Source organism: Myotis yumanensis, unplaced genomic scaffold, assembly GCF_028538775.1.
Source record: "Myotis yumanensis isolate MYYU_CA2020_CCGP unplaced genomic scaffold, mMyoYum1.0.hap1 SCAF_11, whole genome shotgun sequence".
Taxonomy (NCBI): domain Eukaryota; kingdom Metazoa; phylum Chordata; class Mammalia; order Chiroptera; family Vespertilionidae; genus Myotis; species Myotis yumanensis.
In genome coordinates this window covers 24,106,632-24,121,076 of record NW_027223762.1, presented here as the reverse complement: position 1 = coordinate 24,121,076, position 14,445 = coordinate 24,106,632, and the positions used below count along the sequence as shown (strand labels likewise).

At 44.8% G+C, this 14,445-nt stretch overlaps 1 protein-coding gene across 3 annotated transcripts in view; it reads right to left on the bottom strand.

Annotated features, from left to right (window-relative positions):
* Nucleotides 1-14,445, bottom strand: part of PRKCE (protein kinase C epsilon) — a 443,541-nt gene that overhangs the window by 56,791 nt on the left and 372,305 nt on the right. The window lies entirely within an intron of this gene.

The window sequence follows — 14,445 nt, the reverse complement described above, 5'->3', positions numbered from 1 at the left end:
ATTTCTCCAAATCCTGAACTTTTCTTGGCTTCAGGTCATTCAGACAATTACTCTAATTCACCATAATTTTTAAACTCAGATCAATATATCACAGAATTTTCACTGACCATCTCACCTTCCTACTCAAGCCCAGGTTTCTTACAGGGATGAGGAGGGAAGGGCCTTTGATCTCTTCAGTTATCTTGCCAGCTTCCAGTGGCTTGGGTCCTATCCATTCTCCTTTCTAGCTTTTGGCCCTCCCAGTGTAAGAACCTCCCCCTCTGCCATCTTGGCTAATGGGGGAGACTCCCCAGCACTCCCTGATTGTCTAGAGTAATGGGGAGGTGGGGCTGCAGGACCTGCCATCAGGAAGCCTGGAGATGCGGCAGCCCTCAGCCCACTTCCCAATGCTGAACAATGTGCCTACACATCTAGGTAGCCAGCTGGAGTCTGTGGGGCACCCCTGGATCCCAGCATGCCCACATCCTCTGCACAGCCCCCGGGTGGCCCCTCCAAAGTGGCCAGCCAGGCCCCATGCTCGGACTGCCGGTTGCCTACAGTAACACTGGCAGAGGTCACTTTCCCTAGAAAGTCTTCCTTGATTTTCTCCAATTAGCTGAGGTATCTCTACTATGTGGTTCCCTGGCACCCTATCTTTGCCCAATCGTCACCCTTATCAGTTTTTATCTTTACTGCTTGTTTTATTGTCTGCCATCCACACCCAAACTACCAAGAGGGCAGAGAACATGTGTCTTTTGTTGTTCATTGTGTCTGAAAGGCCTACACCTGACACACTACGGGGGTAAACCATCATTACTGGCTGAACAAATGAGTGTCTGCTTAAACATACTGCTCTCCAAACAGCAGAGACCTTTTCTTGGTTGCTCCTCAAGAAAAGGTACAAACCCAAACAGAAATCCCTTTTGGATGAATGCTCTTACATTAGCAGCTTTCCAACAAGGGAGGGAGTTTCCTCCAAGGGATGGATCACCTCCTCAAGGGTTCTGACTCACGGTTGTGAGAGTCTCCATCCGGATGGGGCCTCGGCGTTCTAGGCAAGCAGCCTTACTTCTCAGCCAGCTCTTGTCTCTGTGGTGGGCTTTGGCTCCTCGGGGGAACTCTGCTCACCACAGGGATTAACACTCACTCAACTTGGCAACATCGGAGCCCTGAGAACTATTTGTTTGATTGAAAGGGAGGACTCTGTATACATTATAGAAGGGGAACGCACCTACAGTGATTTGATACTCAGAGAAGCAGAGCATGGCCACCTGCCGATGAAATCTCACATACCACGGAATCGTGGGCCAGGACCTCTACACCCTCCCAGGAGGCACTGGGCATTCTTGCTCCTTAGATTTACTTCCCTCAGAGTCATTTAGAAAGACCATTTCAGAGGTCTATTTTTAGATTCTGTTCAGGTCATTCGCAGACCAACAACCTTGGGATCACAAAGCCAGATCATCAATCCGGCTGTCACAGGGACTGAGGTTCAGAGAGGAGAAGTAATTTGCCTAAGGTCGCCCAGCTGAGGCAGAGGTTAGAGTGTTGGCCCCGTGTTGTTTCCATGGCAGCACTTCACCCACGAGACACTGTATAGAACAATTCCAGTGGAATGGGCAGGGCACACAGAAAGGAGGTACAGCAAGAAGTACATTTGAAAACATGTCCTATGGCCAAATATGCTTAGAAAATCCTTCCACCTCCCTGTAGGTATTGTGGGTATTTTCTGGGTACATTTGAATAGGTTGGCCAAGAAATTAAGAGCCATTGGGTAAAATCACAAGTTTAGCATAATCTGAGAAAGCTCTATAAGAACTTCCAACCAGAAAATTACACTATATTGTAACACTCTAATATAATGTAGAAGATGCAATGCCAACAGGAGGAAAAAGACACTAACTTTGCTTGACGGGGTCAGGGGAAATGAGCTGAAGCTGAATCTTAAAGGTTGGGAAGAGTTAGAAAAAATAGTAAAAAAGGAGGCATGGTATTCCAGGGAAAAGTATGGTATTTCTAGGCAAAGGGAGTGGTCATGCTGTGATTGTTGATGTTGAAGATCTAGGTCAAGCATGTCAAACTTGCGGCCCGTGGGCCATATGCCTTGTTTATTTGGCCTGTGTTAGCCTTTGAGTTTGACATACTTGATCTAGGTAATAAATGCATGCTGTGTGTGGCTGTGTTGATGAGGTTACCTGTTAGGCTTGAGAAGAGATTTAAGGTGGAGCTTGGCAGCAAGAGCACTTGGGAAGACAGGGGGCATAGAAAGGAACTTGTGTGCAAATCCCAGAGATGAAGCTAGTGAGAGGGTCAAGCTTGGGGATGGGTTTGCTGAGTGAGGACATTATCCTGAGACAACATGGAGTTACAGCAGAAGCCTGAGCAAGAAAGTGTGGCCCCTATGGCCTCCACATGCAGAGGTAGCCCACCCCAACCCTACCCCAAGTCATCTTGGACTCAGCCAGAGCCCACAGAGACTGTGGGACCAGCTCAGACAGTCACACAGACTCTGCTTACATGTGGCAAAGCCACCCATTGTTTTCTAAAACAATTCCCATTTTTAGTAGCTCAATCATTAGCCAAAAGCATTGAAGAAACAACATTGAAATGACTAAGTCTAGGAGAATTCAGGTTCTACTTTTGGATACATTGCACTAATACATGTTCTAAGATTTCCACTTTCTGTCGAGCACTGCATAGTCATAAAATACAAGCCAATATACACTTACCAAATTTTCTTCATAATTCAGGTCCCAATCCTCAAACTAACTAGTGTTTGGAAGACTTTTAACCTGACAAAGTGTTTTCATCAGTCTGACAGCTGGCAGGATTCATTCAGGGTAAAATTTTCAAGATGGACAAAGTGAATCTTATCAACTGTCTATCAGCCACATGTGAAATTGAACAATGACAACAGGAATAACAGCAGCTAACATGTAGTGAGTGCTTACTTGGCACCAGACACCATTCTAATTACTATACATGCATTACTATACTATACATGTATTTGAATCTCACAGTATCTCTCTGAGAGAGGTGATATCCCCATTGTACAGATGAAGAAATTGAGATTTAGCGAAGTATGTTGCTTGCTCAAGATCCTATATCTAGTGAGCAGTGGAGACAGAGTTTGAGCCCAAGAGCCCTTAACCTCTATGCTGGGTTCTCAGCTCTATGGTAGGTGTCATGGGAGACACAAAAGTAGGTTCCCTAATAATTTTTTCTTTGAACACAACACACACATTACCAGCTGAAACACTCAAACAAATTTAATCAGGAGTTTCCCTCTGGGTCCAAACTTCCTGTTCGCTCTGAACCTATGATGTCAGTGGGAGTCAGAATTCTTCTTCTGAACTGGTCAGCAATGACGTGGCTTCCTTAGAGGAATGTAAACTTGTCATTCAACCCAATCTCTTCAGTCTCTACTCTCTCCTTCTCCCCTCCCCTTTATCACATCACAATTACTTCACCCCACACTATCATGGGCAGGTGACACCACAAAAACAGTTTGGGGTAAAGGTCTTGTGGACCTACAAAAAAGTGACTATTCCTGAAAGACCCATGATAATATTTAGCATTCCTTTACCAGGAGGACAAGTCCCTCAATTATACAACATGGTAGAGAGAGAATGACTCTCATTACCCAAATGCACATCTCTAATTTTTTTAAAAAATATGTTTTTATTGACTTGAGAGAGAGAGAGAAGGAAGAGAGAGATAGAAACATCAATGAGAGAGAAACATTAATTGGCTGCCTCCTGCATGCCCCCTCCTGAGGATTGAGCCTGAAACCAGAGCACATGCCCTGACTGGGAATCAAACCAGTAACCTCTCTGTGCCTGGGCTGACGCTCAACCACAGAGCTACACTGGCCAGGCAAATGCACATCTCTAAGATCAGCTTGTTTGCTGAAACAGGTCACGTAGGGACCAGGTGGTGGAGGGCTCATGAAGATGGGCATTTACAAAGGAAGCCCAACAGAGAGGCTGAGGCAGACCTTGCAGCTTTCCAATGCAAGCACATCTGTCAGCTGTCCTAGCCTGTTCGTTACTGCCATGTGCATTGATCAGTACTTACTTATGCCATCCCAAGGTCCCCAGTGGGTCATGGTATTGGCATACTGCTAGGGAGAGCCTCCCTTCTCTGGAATCTGGGCCCTGCCCTAGATGGCCCTTCACCTGCAAGGGGGACACAACCTCACATGTCCACCACCCTGCTCCCATGAGATAGGGGCGTTGCTTCACTGTCACCATTGCTAGTGTGTCTATACTTTCCCCCAGCCTTGCTGGGCCCCAAAAAACTTCCTGAGGCACTTCTATGTCCATCAGCTTATTTAAATCTTTCAATGTATGCCCAAACTGCAGGCCTGGCCATCTTATTTTATGTAATATCTATTATCAGCTCCATCTTACAGCTGAGGAAACTGTGGCTCAGAGAGATTAAGTAATTTGCCCATTAGTCAGTGGCAATGCGGTGCTTTGATCTTGGGTCCTCTGTATTAGTTTGCTGCCACAACAAAGCACCACAGACTGGATGACTTAAACAATAACAATTTATTTTCTCACAGTTTTGGAGGCTACAAGTTCCAGATCATGGTGCTGGCAAGACTGGTTTCTTCTGAGGCCTCTCAAACATGGTTTATAGATGGGTCTTCCCCTAGTGTCTTTACATGGCCTCCCTTCATACATTTCTGAGTCCTAATCTCTTCTTCTTATAAAGACAACCAGCCAAATTAGACTAGGGCCCACCCATATGATCTTATTTTTACCTCTTCCCGCTTTAAAGGCCCTATCTTCTAATACAGTTAGATTCTAAGGTATTGGGGAATAGGAATTCAAAACATGAATTTGGAGAGGACACGATTCAGCCATAACATCTGCCGACTCCATAACCCTATGCTTCCCATTCATCCAACCAACAACCCTTAGAGAGCCTCCTAGGCACCAAGGATGGTACTTGGCATTTCTGCAAATGCTTTCTCATGTAATTCTCAAAACATGAGAAACCTCCCTTCCAGGGAGGTTCGTGTTTGAATTCCCATGGTACAATGAGGAAACTACATTTCAAACAGTTTGTCTTCTGCCCAAAAAAGACACGACAAAGATGAGGCAGGCCCAGGATTCCACCCCAGTTCTCTGACTCCAAACTCAGCGCTGTCTCCAGCATACAAAGTTGCTTCCCACGCGAAACTGCAGCTGGCAGCATGGGACATGGTGACCTGACAGTGGCAGCACTGGGGTGGGACTGGGCAGGATCTCCTTTTTTGGAAAGAGCCTAAATCCCATGGATAACAGTGGGATCTACCATGCAGGGTTGTTGTGATGATTAAATGAATCACAGAGTGCCATAGCAATAGTAGCAACAACAACATCAATAACAAGACCCTTATTTAGCCTTTGTTACAAGTCAGACACAATTCTGAGCACTTTGTGATTCATTTAATCATCACAACAACCCTGTATGATAGAACCCGCTATTTTTTGTTATTGTTATTATTATTACTGACTTCTGGATAGAGGGTAGCTTGACTACCCACAACTATTTTGCTCTTCTTCCAAAAATTATACACAAAGGCTTAAATACCCAAAGAGGAGGAGAAAAAGAGAAGAAACAATAGCACATAAATCTGGAAGTGAGAAAGTAAAGGGTAAATGACTCGGTAGACCTCAAAAGAGCTGAATCCTAAATCAGCAAAGAGGAAAGGCAAGAACAATCAAATTTATGCTGCAGAATCTCCCACCTTATGCCCCACCAAAGCTCAGGAATGTGCAGTAACAGTTATCTCTGGGAGTAAGGGTGATGTGGAGACAGACAAAATAAAGATATCTGGCTGAAAAGCAATTATAAACTAGATATTCTTCTTTACTTTGCACAGGTCCTTCCCTGCCCCCAGGGGTTTATTTTCTAGAGAAGAGAAACAGAGGGTCTCCAGGCTCAGGGGAGAGAGGACAGGCACCAGGGAAAGACCTGAAAAGAAGCACATTACATGGACACATGTATTCGAGGAACTGGACACTCCAACTCTCTTCCCTCATTTGGCTCCTACAGTATTGGCTACCATGCCCTCTCTCTCCAGGCAGGACTCTGGAAGTGTCTTCCCATGGTAATCTGAGCACTCTCAGAGGAAAGGTACCAAAAGACTGATTCTCAAGGTTCCCCAACTAAGTGGTCAGCAAGATCTGTCTGCTATGAACCCCAAGTTAACTAGTCCAATATCTGAATGATAGGTCCAGAAAGAGAAAACAGAGAAGGAACCAATAAAGAAATAAACATTTTCCAGACTAAAGAACATGACTTTCTAAATTGAAAAGATTTATCCAGGGCTGAAGAAATAGATGAAAATAGGCCTATACCACATCATCTGTAATAATAAAAGTGTAATATTCTAATTAGACTGGACAGCCGAATAACCTTCTGGACGTCATTTCGGACATCTTTCCGGATGAAGCCATGGTGGTGGGGGCCAAGGCAGAGGCAGTTAGGGGCAATCAGTCAGGCAGGTGAGTAGTTAGGGGCATCAGGCAGACAGGCAGAGTGGTTAGGGGTGATCAGGCAGGCAGATGAATGGTTAGGGGTGATCAGGCAGGCAGGCAGAGTGGTTAGGGGTGATCAGGCAGGCAAGCAGGCAAGAGGTTAGGAGCCAGTGGTCCAGGATTGCGAGAGGGATGTCCAACTGCCAGTTTAGGCCCGATACCGGCATCCCTTGAGGGGTCCCAGGTTGTGAGAGGGTGCAGGCCAGGCTGAAGGACACCCCCCCTCCCCCCCGCTGAGCGCATGAATTTTGTACACCGGGCCTCTAGTTAAGTAAATAACAAGCTTCCAGAGAAAAGTAATAGGTCCTTACAAAGGATCAAGAATAAAAATATTTTTAGACTTCTTAATGGCAACATTGGGAGTTAGAAGGCAATAAAACAATAAGAAATTTTGAGGAGTAATTGTTTTCAATCTAGAATTTTATACCCAGTCAAATTCTTTATCAAGTTAGGGAGTAAGACAAAGATGGTTTTAGTTATAAAAGGAAGGTGTTAAAGATGTCCTTCCCATACTCTTTCTCAGAAAACTGCTGAGGTTGCTTTACCACATCGAGGGAGTATATTCAAAAAGAAGAGACATGGAATAAAAAAGACAGGACCTTCCACATAAGAAAGAAGCAGAAGGGAAGTGCTAGGACAACAGTGCAGGGAGATGCCCGGGTGACAGCTATGCAACAGGCACTGAGGACAACCATTCAGACCGGAGCAGTTTAGAAGGCATTGGGATACATTTATCCAGGAATATAAAATTGATAGAATACCTATGACACTTAAACATCCTGAAGGGAGATGTGGACAATCTATAGAGCATTTGAGTTAAGTAATAATAACACATAGAGCCAACAGATATTTCTTATCTGCAGGGAAAACAAAGAAATTGTATAGGAAAGGAAAAGTAATTAAACCAATGGCTTAGTTCCAAGTAACATTTCACAGTCATAATAATGTATACAATGCATATTCATTTAACCAAAATTACAGTAAACTCCAGTGAGAGGATGGGAAGGGTAGGGCAGAGAGCTAAATTCTCACTTTCATAGTGGAAAGTCTCTAGATAATGCTAAAATAAAGTTTTTAAAAGTAACAACAAATGCATGTTATTTAGAAACACACGGGTCCATACTCAAAGTGTTAGCTAAAAGAATCGAAAGTGGGTGTCTCTGTAAAAGTGAAACTGGAAGGGAGGGCAGAAAACAGGGTTTTTTAAAAATTTATTTAAACACCTGGTAGATCAGTTTGACTTTATCTATATGTACATCTTTGATTAAAATAACACCTGAGCTGTATAACACCTCACTATGTAAACCTGAGCGAGTCACTGCCCAGTTTTGGTTTCCAAGTTCCATCTATAAAATGGAGTTGGATTAGAGTGTCTCTGAGGTCCTTGCTGATCTGACATTCACACCTGAGGTTCCTGCCAGGGTAGCTGTATCCTCCCATTACACACTCAGCCCTTAGATCCTTAGGAGTTTTATATTAAAATACCACTTTCTACTTCAGGTGAAGATGGCAGAAGATAAGAATTCTTAGCAGATGTGATACAAGGGACTGTAAGAAGGTAGAAATAAAGTTAGTATATATATTTTTTTAAATGATAAATTAAAAATAAGATATTTTCTACAGGTGGGGAAATGCTGACAGCTGAGAACAACGCTCTGTGGGGAAACGGATCCCCTAGAGCCCTCGGTGATTTTCGAAGGGACAGGTCCTAGAAGACTGGGAAGTCAAAAGGCATCACCCCAATTTCTCCTCCTCCCCTGCTTTGTAGCATTAGATTAATTGAAAATATATTGATAGACGATGAGACTCTAAATATTAGATCTTCCACCTATTAACACAGGCTTTAACTGGAGACCTCATCATGTCAGGAAACGCCCTCTGTGCCAGTGCTAGGAGATGATCCCAGCGATAGGGGTAGGCAGACACTTTGCCCCCTTTGACTAGCAGGAAGGCAAGACTACAGTTTACGTCACAACTTCACATGCATTTCCCAGGGAGGCCCAGCTTGGAGAGTGCAGCTGCAGACCTCAGTGCATCTCCAACTTCTCCAAGAGAAACCCCTTCTAAGCCCCTTCTTTTGGGTTTTGTCCCCCAGACCTGGAGAGGACAAGCCATTTAAGATTCAAGCTTATTAGGTGCTCTGAGGTTTCACTAAATCTTCATGCCTCTTCTTCTTTTTCGTTTTATTTTTTATTGATTTCAGAGAGGAAGGTAGAAGAAGAAAGAGATGGAAACATTAAGGATAGGAGAGAATCACAGATTGGTTGCCTTCTGCACGCCCCCTACTGAGGATGGAGCCCATGACCTGGCATGTGCCCTTGACCAGAATCAAATCCGGGACCCTTTAATCCACAGGCTGATCTCTAGCCAAATCAGCTAGGGCTGCTCTTCATTCTTATTTGACTTTTCATAAACATCATCATAAACAAAGAAAGCCTTTTCTAAGCACCTCTTGAGTACAGAGTGATCTAGCCTGGGACAAAGCAGAAACATCCTGTCTCCTTTTGTCTCCCCACTGCTCACCTAGTTCTGGCTTCAAGCACACACAGGCTCCCGGGGCAGGCTGACTCCTGTGGAGTGGTGATGAGGGCTCATTAAAGATCGAAAGTTTTGGAGAACTTAAAGAGCAGGAGAGCTTTAGAACTTAAGACGCCCTCCTCTGCTGGATAAAGACCAACTTTTAGTGCTCCAAGTGACAAATGTTAATCATTAATAATACTTTACATAAATAAAGTACCTTGTCATTTCCCACATGTTTTCATACCCTTCACCTCTACCTCTACAGTCAGACCTCCAGCCACCACTCTTGACTCCCACGTGAAGGAGACAAGGCAGGCGTTATCTGAAAGGCTCCAATGGAAGGAGGTTCAGGAACTTGCTCCACAAGATTTCTTGAATTTTCTAGACACTATTCAACTGTTTTACCCTGGGGACCTACGAGTTCGGTGGAGGGAAAACGGACTTTATACCTTTCTTTGCTGCTTAGATTTTTATTTTTCCTATGACTACTATATATATATTTATTTAAAGGAGTTTTAATTTTATAACCCCCCCCCCCCCCCCCCAACTCCAGGATTCCCCTTTGAAGCCAGGGCTGGATAAAAGATCTCCAATGTTCTTTCATCTTAATAAAAATCAATTCATGATATAATAACACTAGCTAACCTTTATTGAGGACTTACAGTGTGGCAGGCACTATTCAAAATTATCTAGACCTATCAACTCACTAAGCCCCTACAACCTCATGAGATAGGGCCAACAATTGTTCCCACTTTACAGATGAGGACACTGAGGTGTAAAGTAAAATGTTAAGACACTGGGCCAGGGTGGCAGAGGCCATGTTCTTCACCACCCTCTGGTGCAGTGCTCCTGGCTTCCAGGTAGGAAAGAAGGAGATTCCTGTAGCCAAGCCTCATTCTCCTCCCAGGGCCCAGGCAGGTCACAACATCCCCTTATCTATGCTGCATGGACAGAGGAGAGCTCTCAGGGAGGCAGCCACTGCTACTGAGCAGCTCAGAGAAGAACACACAAGCACGGAGTATGCTGGAGAGGAGGAGAAAGTTCCCTGAACCAACTTTGGAAAGAAAGCCCACCCTTTAAAACCTCCACCTCTCGGTGAGCTAATGCCTCCCTCCACAGAGGCATCCAGGAATGCTGGGAAGGGACATGGAGACAGTGTTCTGTGGCTGCCTGGCATGGGGAGCCTGACACAGAGAGGGGCCAGAGGAAAGGGGGCCGTGCCTGTCAGCATGGGCCCTCCTGCATGTGTGAGCCTCCGGCCAGAGAAGTGTCATCTTCTCTTAGTTCTTGAAAACTGGCCAATTAGTCGCTAATTACTTTGTGTGTAAATTCCAGCAGGAAGGCTGGAAAATTCAATATCAACTTCAGCATTGAGGTTCTCCACCAATAACTGGCTCTGCCAATCTTCCAAATAAAGCCCCGTAGCACACAAAATGTGGACTCTGCCTGAGCTTCAGGACAGCCAATAGGACACACACTGCCTCTTCAGTCAGCTGCAGACTAACTACCCTGAATAGCTTTCTACTGACAGCTTAAAGCAAAGCATCATGGGAAATAGAGATCACATGATCCTCATTAATTAATGAAAGGAAAGATATGAAGAAGTGGAGACCTTTTAGGGTCGAGGGAAAAAACTGTGTGTTGTATGTTAGGAATGCTTCCAACACAGACTTTCAAGAAGTACACACCTATGATGTAGCAACCCACTGGAGTGGAAAGCTCTGGAGCTGGAGATGAGAAGAATAAGTATTTAGTGAACACCTACTACAAGCAAGGTATTGTCCTAGGCCGACTAGGTGAGCACTCAAGTGTGGAGTTCTCAGTCACAGAAGGGCATTTCATGTAAAAATACAAGGTCAGTAAAGGGCACCTGCAAGATGCCTGGTGCAGGGAGATGTTATGTCACTCAGGTCAGTATGATTCCCATGACAGGCTGGGTCATCAGGAAAGGCTTCACAGAGCAGGAGCATCTGACATAGCCCTGAAGGCATAATGGCATTTTTTTTAGACCTGTGGTCCCTAAATCACCTGAGGAATGCTTTAAAAAACAGTCATGTCCTGGCTGGTCTGCCTCAGTTGGTTGAATGCTATCCCGTGCACTGAAGGTCATGGGTTCAATTCCCAGTCAGGGCACATGCTCAGGTTTCAGGTTCAATCTCCATGCAGAAGGCAACCAATAGATCTCTCTCTCTCTCTCTCTCTCTCTCTCTCTCTCTCTCTTCCTCTCTCTCTAAAATCAATAAAAATTTATTTAAAAAAAATAGAGTCCTGAACCCCAGACCAGACCTACTGAGTCAAAAGTTCTAGGAATGTTACCCTGGAACCACTATTCTTTTTAAAAGGTTATTATTATTATGGTAAATTTAAAACATGCACAAAAGTAGAATAGTGAGCCCACATGTATCATCACCCTATATTAGCAATCATCAACTCTTTCTCTATTCCCCCTCCCTCAATATTATGGACTCTACATGTTTTTAATTGATTTTAGAGACAGGGAGGGAGAAAGGGAAGGAGAGAGGGAGAGAGAGAGATATCTGTTGGTTGCCTTCTGCATTCTCCTTGACCAGGGATTGAACCCTCAGCCTGGGCATGTGATTTGACTGGGAATAGAACCCGCCACCTTCTGGTGCATGGGACGACATGACACTCCAACCAACTGAGCCACACCTTCCAGGGTGGAATCTACATATTTTTTTAAACTGGGAACTCTGAGGCAGCCAGACCACGAAAGTTCATTGGGAACTACTCACTGATCAAGACACAGATTAGGAGCCAGGGAAAATCCAAAGACAGTAGGGACACAAAGGCTCATAAAAGTGAAAGAGAATGGTATCTGGGGGAGAATGGCAAATAATCTGGAGTACCTAGAAGGTGGGGTGCACGGTTAGGGGGAGTAGTGGAAGGATTGTTGTGGGCCACCAGAGCCTTGTTAACACATATTGTGTCTTTGTTAGAAACACAAAGAGGCATCTCCTCTGGGTAGAAAATGCACCCTTTTCTGGGGCAGAAGCCAGCCACACAGCAGAGAGCCCCACCTCCCACTCAATGCCTGTGCTCTTCCTGCCTGTGTCCAAACCACAGAGCTGTGCACAGCAGCCCCAGGATCGGCTGGGAGGGAGTCCAAAGCCAGTGAAGGGGACAGTGCTTTATCTTATAAGGGTTGCAGGACGCAAGGAAGGGAACATGGGACAATCAGCCTGCGCTTTGAAAGACTACTGGGCAACAACAGAGGGGAGAGGGATAGATAGACGGGCAGAAAACCAAGAAGCAGTGAGTCAAGTCTATAAACGACTGCAAACTAGCCAGGGAAGAAGGAAGAAGGCCTTGAAGGTCAAGTCTTGAGAGAGACATTTGAGAGAAAGATCTTGTTTAGGGTTCTAAGACAACTGGGGTTTGGATATTGTGATACGGGAGTCACGGGCACATAGGAGTCCTTTGAAGGCATGCAAATGTTGAAAGTGCTCGAGGAGAGTATTTAGGGTAAGAATAAAGCGAGATGAAGGCCCTGGGGAAACCAGAATTTATCGAATAGGGGTTGGAGGGTAGAAGGAACTAGGACAGGTGATAATAGAGATCAAGGAGAACCAGTCAGAGAGGTGGGAAGGAAATGGGAAAGGGAGAAAGTATGGTTCGTAGAAGACAATAGAGCAAAAGTGTTCACAGGGGTGGTGAGAGGGACACATTCCTTTAGGAACATGGAAAGGAGGAGAAAAGTAGAAATGTAAGGGAAAGTCAAGTCCTGGAATGACAAGCTGGAGTTTGGACTTGGACTTGGAAAGGCAGGAGATACAGCATTAGCTTGTTGATCAGTCAGTCAGTTAGACTTCCTAAGCCTGTCACTTACCAACTGTGGCCCTGGACAAATTATTTAAGGTGAGCCTCTGAATCCCTGCTGGTCAGCTACGATGATTCTGCCCACTCTAATAGGGCTGGCATGGGGATGACATCTCAAAGAATGACAATTCTTCTTCATGCCATGCCACCTAACAGTGCACCGCCTTGTAGTATGGGTGATTTTTTCACCTATCTAACTCCTGGTATCTCACTAGCTTGTAACCTGCTTTGGGGGCAGAGATTGGGGTTTTAAACTAATTGAAGTCAAGAAAATTGTGTAAAATAAAAAGATTAAAGGGTAAAAATAAAAAAGAAATGGTCCTTAGGAGTTTACAACTTAGTGAAAAATCCACATGGATGCCTCACCCCAACACAAGGTGAACAGTGGTAGGTGCAGCCATGAAAGCCTCAAATTGCTAATAAAAGTGTGTGTGGGGGGGGGGGGGGGGGGGGGCAGTGAGGGGGTGGAGAGGCTCACTCCAGCTGGGCGACCAGGCCTTGTGCAGGCAGGCAGTAGTGCAGGAGGCTTCCGGGCTGGATAGAGAGGGTAGAGAGGAGGGCCATATGCACAGGGAAGTTGGGAATTGGCAGATAAGTTTGAGGAAAGCTAAGAACCTTGGTGGGTTCAAAACAGGGTATTGTGGGAAGTGAGAAAGAAAGGTGTATTGAGCTGTAGCAGACAAAAGCTAAGGTGACCTCCGATGGCTCACACTCTGGCATAATTCCATAATCCCCATCTTGAGTTTGGTGGAAACCATGGCTTACCTCTAACCAAAAGAATGTGGAAAAGGTGATGGGACATCACCATCTTGGTTATGCGATATGATAGGGCAGAGGCAAAGGGGTTTTGCAGATATAATTATGGTTCCTAATCACTTGACTTTGAGTTAAATGAGAAGATTATCCTGGATAGGCCTGATCTACTCATCAAGCGATTCTTTTTATTTTTTTTAAGTCCTCACCCAAGGATATTTTTCCATTGATTCCTAGACTGGAAGTTTGTCACACATCACTAAGAAACAAGTAATGACCTCACAACGTGGAGGGCCATGAACAGCAGGCTAGAAAGTGTGGGCTTTATTATGCAACGCATTGGGAACCACTGAATATTTCTGAGCAGAGACTCATCCTTTAGGAAGCTGAGAGATATCAGCAGGAAGCGAAGCCTGCGGTAGGAGTTGGTCAGAAGCCCTTTACGAACATTTTAGTCAGGGCATGGCTCCCAGGACTGGGAGTTTTACTGACCAGTAAAGATATTGTGAGGGACTCAGTTCTGGGATGAACCAAGCCAGCGAATCTACCCCATTAACATAAAATAAAAAAGAGGAGGAGAAAGCAAAAACCAAGAAATTGACAGTCACTGAAAAAATCTTAAGGAACTTTAGTGTCCTTGTTGCTAATTATAAATATTTACTCCTCCCAGAATTCCTGACCTCACAGAAGAGCCTGCGTAAACAGTCCTGCTGCCTTACTGGAAAGTGTGTGTGTGTGTGTTATGTTTTCTTGGGCTGGGGACAGGGCAGTAATAAGGGACTAGAGGATCTGCAAAGAGTCACTTCCTGTTGGATATTGTCTA